Source organism: Pseudophryne corroboree, chromosome 10 (assembly GCF_028390025.1).
Source record: "Pseudophryne corroboree isolate aPseCor3 chromosome 10, aPseCor3.hap2, whole genome shotgun sequence".
Taxonomy (NCBI): domain Eukaryota; kingdom Metazoa; phylum Chordata; class Amphibia; order Anura; family Myobatrachidae; genus Pseudophryne; species Pseudophryne corroboree.
In genome coordinates, this window is record NC_086453.1 from 132291628 (window position 1) to 132303374 (window position 11747).

Below are 11747 nucleotides of genomic sequence, written 5' to 3' on the forward strand. Positions count from 1 at the left end.
GGTTTCAGTATCTCCTTGACCATGGGGGTAATTCCAAGTTGATCGCAGCAGGAAATTTTTTAGCAGTTGGGCAAAACCATGTGCACTGCAGGGGAGGCAGATATAACATGTGCAGAGAGAGTTAGATTTGGGTGGGTTATAGTGTTTCTGTGCAGGGTAAATACTGGCTGCTTTATTTTTACACTGCAATTTAGATTGCAGATTGAACACACCACACCCAAATCTAACTCTCTCTGCACATGTTATATCTGCCTCCCATGCAGTGCACATGGTTTTGTCCAACTGCTAACCAAATTCCTGCTGCGATCAACTTGGAATTACCCCCCATGTTCTGGATTTCCAGAGCTTTTTCAGCTGGGAGAAACACTCTCTGTAGTTCCGTGTCCAGGATCATGCCCAAGAAAGACAGCCGTGTCGTCGTCATCAACTGTGACTTTGGCAAATATAGGATCCAACCATGTTGTTGCAGAACTGTCAGGGAGAGCGCCACGTTTCTTAGCAACTGCTCCTTTGATCTCGCCTTTATCAGGAGATCGTCCAAGTACGGGATAATTGTGACACCCTGCTTGCGTAGGAGTACCATCATTTCCACCATTACTTTGGTGAAGACCCTCGGAGCCGTGGAAAGACCAAACGGCAACGTCTGAAATTGGTAATGACAATCCTGAACAGCAAACCTCAGGAAAGCTTGATGTGGAGGATATATTGGGACATGTAAGTAGGCATCTTTGATGTCAACTGACGCCATAAAATCCCCCCTTCCAGACTGGAGATCACTGCTCGAAGAGATTCCATCTTGAACTTAAAACTTTTCAAAAATAGATTGAGGGATTTCAGGTTCAGGATCGGTCTGACTGAGCCATCCGGCTTTGGTACGACAAACAGGCTCGAATAAAACCCTTCTCCCCGTTGAGACGGGGGGTACCGTGACAATGACATGCTGTTGACACAGCTTTTGTATCGCAGCGCACACTACTTCCCTTTCTGGGAGAGAAACTGACAAGGCTGATTTGAACAATCGGCGGGGGGGGGGGGGGGGCACGTCCTGAAACTCCCGTTTGTACCCTTGGGACACTATTTCTAACACCCAAGGATCCAGGCCCGAGTGAAACCAGACCTGACTGAAGAGTCGGAGACGTGCCCCCACTGGTATGGACTCCCATAGAGGAGCCCCAGCGTCATGCGGTGGACTTGGCAGAAGCCGGGGAGGACTTCTGCTCCTGGGAACCTGGCACAGCAGGCGACCTTTTTCCCCTTCCTCTACCCTTTGAGGCAAAGAAGGACGACCCTCTTCCTTTTTTGTATTTATTAGGCCTAAAGGACTGCATCTGATAATGCGGCGTCTTTTTCTGTTGTGCAGGAACATAAGGAAGAAATTATGACTTACCCGCTGTAGCTGTAGACACCAGATCAGCGAGGCCGTCACCAAACAAGACACCACCTTTATACGGGAGAGCTTCCATAGCTTTCTTAGAGTCGGCATCAGCGTTCCATTGATGAATCCACAGCGCTCTCCTGGCCGAGACTGCCATGGCATTGGCCCTTGATCCCAAGATGCCAATATCCCTTGCCGCGTCCTTTAGGTAAGCTGCAGCGTCCCTGATATAACCGAGAGTCAAAAGAATGCTATCCCTATCCAGGGCATCCATGTCAGACGCCAAATTATCTGCCCACTTACCAATAGCACTACTCACCCATGCCGAGCAGCGCACCCGTATTGACATAAATGGACTTTAAGGTAGTTTCCTGCTTACGATCCGCAGGGTCCTTTAGGGCAGCTGTGTCAGGAGACGGAAGCGCTACCTTTTTGGACAGTCGTGATAGAGCCTTTTCCACATTGGGAGATGACTGCCACTTTTCCCTGTCGTCAGAGGGGAAAGGAAATGCCATTAGAATTCTCTTGGGAATCTGCCACCTTTTGTCAGGAGATTCCCAAGCTTCTTCACAAAGAGTGTTCAGCTCATGAGAGGGGGGAAACGTCACCTCAAGCTTTTTACCCTTATACAAACAAACCCTTGCATCAGGAACAGTAGGTACTTCTGAAATATGCAAAACGTCTTTAATTGCCACAATCATGTACTGAATACTCTTAACCAGTTTCGGATTTAAACTGGCCTCACTATAGTCGACACTGGAATCAGAGTCTGTGTCGGTATCAGTATCCGCCATCTGGGTAAATGAACGCTTTGTGACCCTGAGGGGGTCTGGACCTGAGACAAGGCGTCCTCCATGGATTTCCTCCATGTTTGTGTCTGAGAATCAGATTTATCCAGCCTTTTAGTCAATAACGCCACATTTGCCTTCATGTACTCAACATATCCACCCAGTCAGCAGTCGGCGGTGCCGACAGAGTCACTCCCAGCGCCTTATCCGCCCCCACAGTAACCTCCTCCGGGGAGGAGCACTCAGCCTCAGACATGTCGACACACACGTACCGACACGCACCAACACACTGGCTATAGGAGACAGACCCACAGAAAGCCTGTTAGAGACACACAGAGGGAGTTTACCAGCTCACACCCCAGCGCCTATCCCGGTACTGAGAGCAAATACACACTGCCTCAGACCTGTTTGCGCTATTTTTATCAATGGATAATCGCACCAATTTACTGTGCCCCCCACCCCCGTTTTTCACCCTGTTACTTGTGTATGAGTGTGGAGGTCCGGGCCAGCGTCTCTGCATCCTGTGAAGAGAAAATGGCGCTGGTAAGCTGTGAGGGCTAAGCCACGCCCCCTCACTGGTGCGCTGTAGTCCCGCTCAAATTTAAAATATTTATACTGGCGGGGGCTATATCTAGTGCCTAGGCACTTACAACATATATATTTTTGCCAGTTTTATTGTAAAACTTCAGTAAACATGCTGCCCAGGGCGCCCCCCCTGCGCCCTGCACCCTGCAAGTGCCGCCGCATGTGTGTGTGGGAGCATGGCACGCAGCACGACCGCTGCGCTGTACCTCAGTACTGAAGTCTTCTGCCGTCACTGAAGTCTTCTTGTCTTCTTAATACTCACCCGGCTTCTTTCTTCTGGCTCTGTGAGGGTGGTGACGGCGCGGCTCTGGGAATGAGCAGCTAATGGTGTCCAGTAGCCTAAGAAGCAGAGCCTTTGAACACACAGAAGTAGGTCTGCTTCTCTCCCCTCAGTCCCATGCTGCAGGGAGCCTGTTGCCAGCAGTGCTCCCTGAACACAAAAAACCTAACAAAAAGTCTTTTACAGAAAAACTCAGGAGAGCTCCCCTGTTAGTGTCCAGTCTCTCTGGGCACAGAATCTAACTGAGGTCTGGAGGAGGGGCATAGAGGGAGGAGCCAGTTCACACCCATTTAAAGTCTTAAAGTGCCCATGTCTCCTGCGGATCCCGTCTATACCCCATGGTCCTTTTGGAGTCCCCAGCATCCTCTAGGACGTAAGAGAAAATTGCAGAGAAGATCATGTAAGAGGGAAAACCAAAATGGCCTTAAGATGCAAGAAGTGAAGTTGTAGTAAGCCACAGAGAACAAAATGTCAGGTAAATCAAAGTAAAGACATATGATTAAAAATACAGTGGGAAGCAATGAGCAAAGCTGTAACTAGATATTTTGGTGACCTGCCAGAAAGTGAATTGATGCCCCCTTCCCCCATTATTAAAACAGGGACAGTGTGCACCATACAATATAGGGGCCTGGCTTCATGGGGAAGGGGTGTTGCCATAGAATAGTACCAATTCACATTACACCACAAAGTAGTGTCTGTTTTTCCTATTGCACCACACACTAGTATGCCCTATACACATTACGCCACACAGTAATAGTCCTTTATACACATTACACCTGAGTAAGAGACTCTTATACACGTTACACCACAGTAAGAACCCCTTATACATTGTGCCAGGTAGAGCCACTACGCATTGTGTGTGTGAGACTGTGTGTGAAAGAGTAAGAGTGTGTGTGTGCTCCCTCCTCATAGCCGCTGCCGCATGTCAGGAATTACATAATACTCCATCTCCCTGAGTGCATTGCAACCAACTTGTCCCGGAACTCACAACACTACTGCCAAACCTGCTGAGCGTGGCCAGTCACCTCCTATACCAAGAAGAAACATACACAACAGAAGTGCTGGCCGGCCACACGGGGGGAACTCTTCAGCATCCGGGGCTGCCTGTTATCATGTCTATAACAGGCAGCGCTGCAACTATCACAGCATCCCAGGCTGGCCATACGGGGTGACAGCAGACGGTGCATTCACAGCACAAATGCGCTGTGTGCAAAGCACCGTCTGCCTTACCCTAGTTACAGCCCTGGCAATGAGTGTAGAAAATAAAAAGAAAACAATCAGATAATTGATTATTTAATAAAAAAACAGAAGAATATGGTGTACAAAACCCAAAATAACAGCAAATAGAATATGAGTGACGTAAATGATGGACTGTGAGTAAGGGGTACAGCTATGGAGAGTCCAAGAAAAAGGTGATACTGGGGTGAAATGGATAGATAATGGATGGGGAAGGGGGGAATCCAAGTTGGATGAAGCTGCAAATCAGTTTACATGGGTTGGGTATATTATGCCGGCTGCCATTTGTTATGTGCTCTGGCACTGATTTCATCATGTTCACATACCATGTAAACCTGTTTTACCATTTTTTTCACAAAATAAAACACAAATGAGCATAATAATGACACAGCCACAAACTGCAACAACTAACCCAAGACCTGTAAACTAAGCAACGTTTTATTGTCACCGTATATCCATCACCACTATCCAGTTGCTATCTTTGAAGAGAGTTACGTGATCTCAATAATAGCATTTATCTAATCGTACCAAGTAGAATATTGGAATGGAGTAATCAGGTGAACAATTATCTCTCTGGTCAATGTCTTCTGTGTAAATAAACACCTCTGCTATATATCTTTGAGCGTGTTTGTGTCTAAATGTGAAAATAAACAATGTTAAATGTGCACAGATGTGAAGCTACGGTTGAATGCAATGGCAATGCAGACAGGAATTTCAAGGGTATAAAGGCAAACTGACCTTGGTACAGAAATGATGCAGTCAGAGACATATAGGGCGGTATTCAATTCTTTTCACCCCCTTCCACACACATTCTGTTTCTGCCCTTGGGGTTGTGGTATCATAATTTCAGCTTGCTACCCCTGGGGTAGCAAGGCACCCAACCGTTACACAGCTAAAACTGATTACTATGGGCGCGATAACGGGGATCATTTTAGAAAGAACATTGGGCGTGATATATCATTTGAACACCACCCATAGAAAATCAAAAAGTAATCATTATAACAGTAAGTTAAGTGGTATCTCGTTGCAATGTCCAAGCAGGACGTTCAGTAAGGAGTGTCCAGAATATGCAGACATGTTCCTGCGGTGGTGAGTAGTCCTGCAGAAGCAGAGATGGCCGATATGGGATCAGAAGCCATTGTGTAAGGTGGAATTTCACAAGTAAGTAAATGAAGATAAAACGTGAAGATAGGCCTATTTGGTTTAATTTGAAATAATTTCGGGATATGGTCATTAGGTCGACACAGCTTAGGTGGACATTCATTAGGTTGACCACTGAAGGTCGACATGCATTAAGTCGACATTGTCAATAGGTCGACATGGTCATTAGGTCGACACGTACTAGGTCGACATGAGTTTTTCACTTTTTTTCATTCTTTGGAATTTTCATAGTTAACGATCCACGTAGACTATGATTGGAACGGTAACCTGTGCCGAACGCAGCAAGGCACCTTGCCCGAAGCATGCAAGGGGACACGGTGCACTAATTGGGGTTCTCCATCACTTTACGAAGGAAACAACGCAAAAAAAGTTTAAAAAAACCATGTCGACCAAGTACATGTCGACCAAATGACCATGTTGACCTATTGTCCCTGTCGACCTAATGCATGTCTACCTTCCATGGTCAACCTAATGACTGTCGACCTAAGTTGTGTCTACCCAACAACCCATACCCATAAGTTCAACTTTAAAAGATCTTATTAATGTGGAGCGGAGTTATCTGGCAGATTTGAAAGTTCATAAAATAATGATTAAGTTTATCAGCTACTGTATAACGTTTATTTCACCCTGGTACACACTTTTTAAAACGTCTTCACATGATTATATATTTATCTTGCGTACTACTACTACTACTAGGCACCCTCTCTGCATATCCCTTTATTTTTAAATTAAACTTATTTATATTAATAATGTATTTTTCCTTCTTCTGTCCTTAGTGATATGGATGCCACTGTAGCACATTTGTGACAATACCCCTAACCAAAAATAGCTATATGTATATATATATATATATATATATATATATATATAGGTATCAGAAGATCCGCACAACTGTGCTGTGCTCAACTCCATGGACATTGATCCAAATATATAGGTACTTGAAAAGAGGGCACTCTCCTGAACTGCTCAATATGATGTCTTGACAAAGATCACATGGATAGTCGAAAAGTTGACGGACTTATGTGCTGTACTCTGCAACTTTGTTGGTTAAAATGACCTGTCAAAGCCTTTATTATGGATATGGCGAGTGCACTTTTTTCAAGTACATATATAATAGTGATGAGCGGGTTCGGATCCTCGGGATCCGAACCCCCCCGAACTTCACCCATTTTACACGGGTCCGAGGCAGACTCGGATCCTCCCGCCTTGCTCGGTTAACCCGAGCGCGCCCGAACGTCATCATCCCGCGGTCGGATTCTCGCGAGATTCATATTCTATATAAGGAGCCGCGCGTCGCCGCCATTTTTCACTCGTGCATTGGAGATGATCGTGAGAGGACGTGGCTGGCGTCCTCTCAGTTTCTATGTTCAGTGGGTTGCAAATTGTGCTGCAAATATCTATGCTCAGTGTGCTGCAAATATCTGTGCTCAGTGTGCTGCAAGTGCAAATATCTACGTTCTCTGCCTGAAAAATGCTCCATATCTGACTGTGCTCAGTGTGCTGCAAATATCTGTGCTCAGTGTGCTAATTGCTTTATTGTGGGGACTGGGGACCAGCAGTATTATATAGTAGGAGGACAGTGCAGAGTTTTGCTGACCAGTGACCAGTGACCACCAGTATTATACGTTCTCTGCCTGAAAAACGCTCCATATCTGTGCTGCATTGTAGTATATAGTAGGAGGACAGTGCAGAATTTTGCTGACCACCAGTATAACTATATATATAGCAGTACGGTACAGTAGGCCACTGCTCTACCTACCTCTGTGTCGTCAAGTATACCATCCATCCATACCTGTGGTGCAGTTCAGTTTTGCACAGTTTGCTGACCACCAGTATATACTACATAGCAGTACGGTAAAGTAGGCCACTGCTCTACCTACCTCTGTGTCGTCAAGTATACTATCCATCCATACCTGTGGTGCATTTCAGTTTTGCACAGTTTGCTGACCACCAGTATATAATATATAGCAGTACGGTACAGTAGGCCACTGCTCTACCTACCTCTGTGTCGTCAAGTATACTATCCATCCATACCTGTGGTGCATTTCAGTTTTGCACAGTTTGCTGACCACCAGTATAACTATATATATATATAGCAGTACGGTACAGAAGGCCACTGCTCTACCTACCTCTGTGTCGTCAAGTATACTATCCATCCATACCTGTGGTGCATTTCAGTTTTGCACAGTTTGCTGACCACCAGTATATACTATATAGCAGTACGGTACAGAAGGCCACTGCTCTACCTACCTCTGTGTCATCATGTATACTATCCATCCATATCTGTGGTGCATTTCAGTTTTGCACAGTTTGCTGACCACCAGTATAACTATATATATAGCAGTACGGTACAGTAGTCCACTGCTCTACCTACCTCTGTGTCGTCAAGTATACTATCCATCCATACCTGTGGTGCATTTCAGTTTTGCACAGTTTGCTGACCACCAGTATATACTATATAGCAGTACGGTACAGAAGGCCACTGCTCTACCTACCTCTGAGTCGTCAAGTATACTATCCATCCATACCTGTGGTGCATTTCAGTTTTGCACAGTTTGCTGACCACCAGTATAACTATATATATAGCAGTATGGTACAGTAGTCCACTGCTCTACCTACTTCTGTGTCGTCAAGTATACTATCAATCCATACCTGTGGTGCATTTTAGTTTTGCACAGTTTGCTGACCACCAGTATATACTATATAGCAGTATGGTACAGTAGGTCACTGCTCTACCTACCTCTGTGTCATCAAGTATACTATCCATCCATACCTGTGGTGCATTTCAGTTTTGCACAGTTTGCTGACCACCAGTATATAATATATAGCAGTACGGTACAGTAGGCCACTGCTCTACCTACCTCTGTGTCGTCAAGTATACTATCCATCCATACCTGTGGTGCATTTCAGTTTTGCACAGTTTGCTGACCACCAGTATATACTATATAGCAGTACGGTACAGAAGGCCACTGCTCTACCTACCTCTGTGTCGTCAAGTATACTATCCATCCATACCTGTGGTGCATTTCAGTTTTGCACAGTTTGCTGACCACCAGTATATACTATATAGCAGTATGGTACAATAGGCCACTGCTCTACCTACCTCTGTGTCGTCAAGTATACTATCCATCCATACCTGTGGTGCATTTCAGTTTTGCACAGTTTGCTGACCACCAGTATATAATATATAGCAGTACGGTAGAGTAGGCCACTGCTCTACCTAACTCTGTGTCGTCAAGTATACTATCCATCCATACCTGTGGTGCATTTCAGTTTTGCACAGTTTGCTGACCACCAGTATAACTAAATATATATATAGCAGTACGGTACAGTAGGCCACTGCTCTACATCTGTGTCGTCAAGTATACTATCCATCCATACCTGTGGTGCATTTCAGTTTTGCACAGTTTGCTGACCACCAGTATAACTATTGACAATGCTAAATTCCTTTGTCGTATAAACAACCCTTTATGAAGCTAAGAACACTGAACGCTGTTTACTTAAGAAGTACCGTAATGGTACGCTATCTGCGTAGCGATCGCTCAGCCGTAGGCGAGACGCTCAAGCGTCACGTTCGCTCACGGCCCAGTGATCACAGGACACGTTATTGGTTATGTCTAGGGGAATGATTCGCTGTAGCGTAGCATACGCTCGAGACCACGAGGAGGTCGCCAGCGATGCAGACGCTCACAACACTATACCTTTATGATAAAACCTTATACCAATGAAATACACTGAATACCTTAATGTGAGTACAGGGTGTAAGTGCAACCTTGTGTAACCTGACTATCTACAAAGCTGCTTGAGCGTCACCGACGCTCAAGTGAACACTTATCACTGTAGAAAATACACAGATACTGGTTTAGGTTCCAAGGCCTATTAACTGTATTATATCTAATATACTTGTAAAAGGGGATAACAGTACAAATGATACACTACAATATAACAGAGACTTCCTAACCACAGAACTAAACAATAAATACAAAAAGACAATACTACACTGACCTAAATGCAATACAATACAATACTATCTAATACAATACAATACTATCTTATACAATACAATACTAGCCTAGTCTAGGGGAGATATGAGAGAACAGAACAGAGAGAGAGAGAGAGAGAGAGAGAGAGAGAGAGAGAGAGAGAGAGATATTGGCTCACAGAAAGACAATGATAACGGAGAGAAACTTACGCACAAAGGGTATGATCGCCTGCGCCTCGATATCCAGCTCCCGGCTATCAGCAGATAACCGTTGATGAGAGAGTGAGCTGGATGTGGTCGGCCTGCCTATTTATGCTACTCACACAATGCAATCTATTGGTCCCTACAGTCTCACTGTCCATTGGACGCAGGAACTCGGCTTCGCATTATAACAAAGGTCACAAGTTGATTCATATCAGTGGCCCTGGTTATGCAAAACAATGGGTGATAACTAACACATTCCTGTCTTCTGGAGGGGGTATTGTTTGGCGAATACAAAACAGAATCCTGTCTGGGTTCTGTTCTATATTCATGATGTCCACTTTCAGTTGAGACAATGACATCTCAGCCCTCATTCTCCTGTATACAAATCCAGCCCCATTTGTAAACACAGGTGTTGACCCTCCTCATTGAGTCTCAAAAGCTCAGTGTAATTAAAGACTATTGTACTCCGTCTGCGGGAAAGATACTGATTTGGAGTACAATTGATCTTCAATTACTATTCCTGTGTTTACCTTATGCATGTGTAGAGATGAGGCCCTCTTAACATGCAAACTATTGTTTGGGGGATCTCTGAGGTCAAAGAGACATTTGAGACCTACTGATGCCTGTCTCCAACTGTTCAGATGCATGACTAAGTAAGGACAAATAATAATGAATAAATGGACATAACTTCTTATGTCCATAACTATTCGCACGAGCAATTAATCTGCTCCAAACCAACACCGGAATATTGCTATTTAAATACTCTTCCGATAGGTACCAAACACCACTGTCTGACTCCTGTTAGACCCTTCGCACAATACAAAGAGGGATTCCTCCGTTCAGGGACATTCTATATTAACCAAACTTTCAGAATCTATCAAAGGGACCATAATCTATAAACTACATTAATTGTGAAAATATGTAACGAATGAGTCGCACGCTACGACTACGTAAACTCTACCGTAAATACGCATACCGCGCCTGTGAGTGCACGCTATTGCGGGTATGCGCCTCCACGGGAGAGCGCATGCACGCGCAGCGCGGACCAGTGTGCGGTGCAAATATGGCAACGTGCATAGAGACATTTTTCTGACTTCGACAGTCCACCCTTTGGCAGTCAATAATAACTGCCACAAAACATTTAAGGAGAAAAATGTAAGTCAGGGGTTAATTGATTTCCATGGTGGGGTAAGGAAGAAGAGAGGAGTAGGTGTGAAAAGGGTATGACCTAGTGAGAAAGTAGAAGCATGTGTGTATGAGTCCATGTTTGGGGGGTCATGTATCATCGTGCCGTACGTGTGGTAAATCAAGCTTCGAGGTATTGCGAAGTATACATTTGAATTCCTTCTTATCCCGTACTAAGGGTCTGTGGATGGGCTGTCAAACTCTACCGAGCTCATTTCGGCTGTGGTTGTAACAAAATGGGGATGCACATTTTAATTGATGATACATGAATGGGGGAGGTATGTGGTTGCTGATATCTGTGCCTGTATTCCCTATCGTCTATGTGTGTTATTACCTGAGGGTTGTAGAGATGAAGATAAAGAACACTTACGAAAAATGCAATGATATTCTATGTCAGGGAAATGTACATCTGTTGTTGAAGTTGTGTTCGGTATCTGTTGAGAGTCGTCTTCTTTGCGCTGTTTTGCTCCTTAGGCATGAGCAACAAGCTTTGTCAGTGCCATCAGATTTACAAAAATGTTGGGCTAGCGTGAGTTTAAAAATACTAGGGAAACTGGGGATCCATGGCAAAGTTCATCAAGTGTCCATATTTAAAGTTGTCAAATCTTCTTCTTTGGTGCTTGTCTGTTGTCTGTATACATCTCGTCTCGTCAGCTTCCTCGTCCAAGGGGGTCTTTGTATCTGGGAGAAAAGCAGAAAAACAGGTGAAAGAAACGGACCGTATAATCGCATTTTCATCACATTCTGGTTCATGTGTAACAGTCATCACTTCAGGCAATACTTTTCCAATATAACACAATCCTTCAGAGTTTGGGGCTAGCCACTTGTACGCCTTTCTCCCGCATATGAAATATGCGTCATCGGGGAGAACATATGGGACGGAGAAGGACATGACCATGTTACAAACCTTCCAGGTGAAATCTCCTGACCCTAATTCTTCCAACTGCTTAA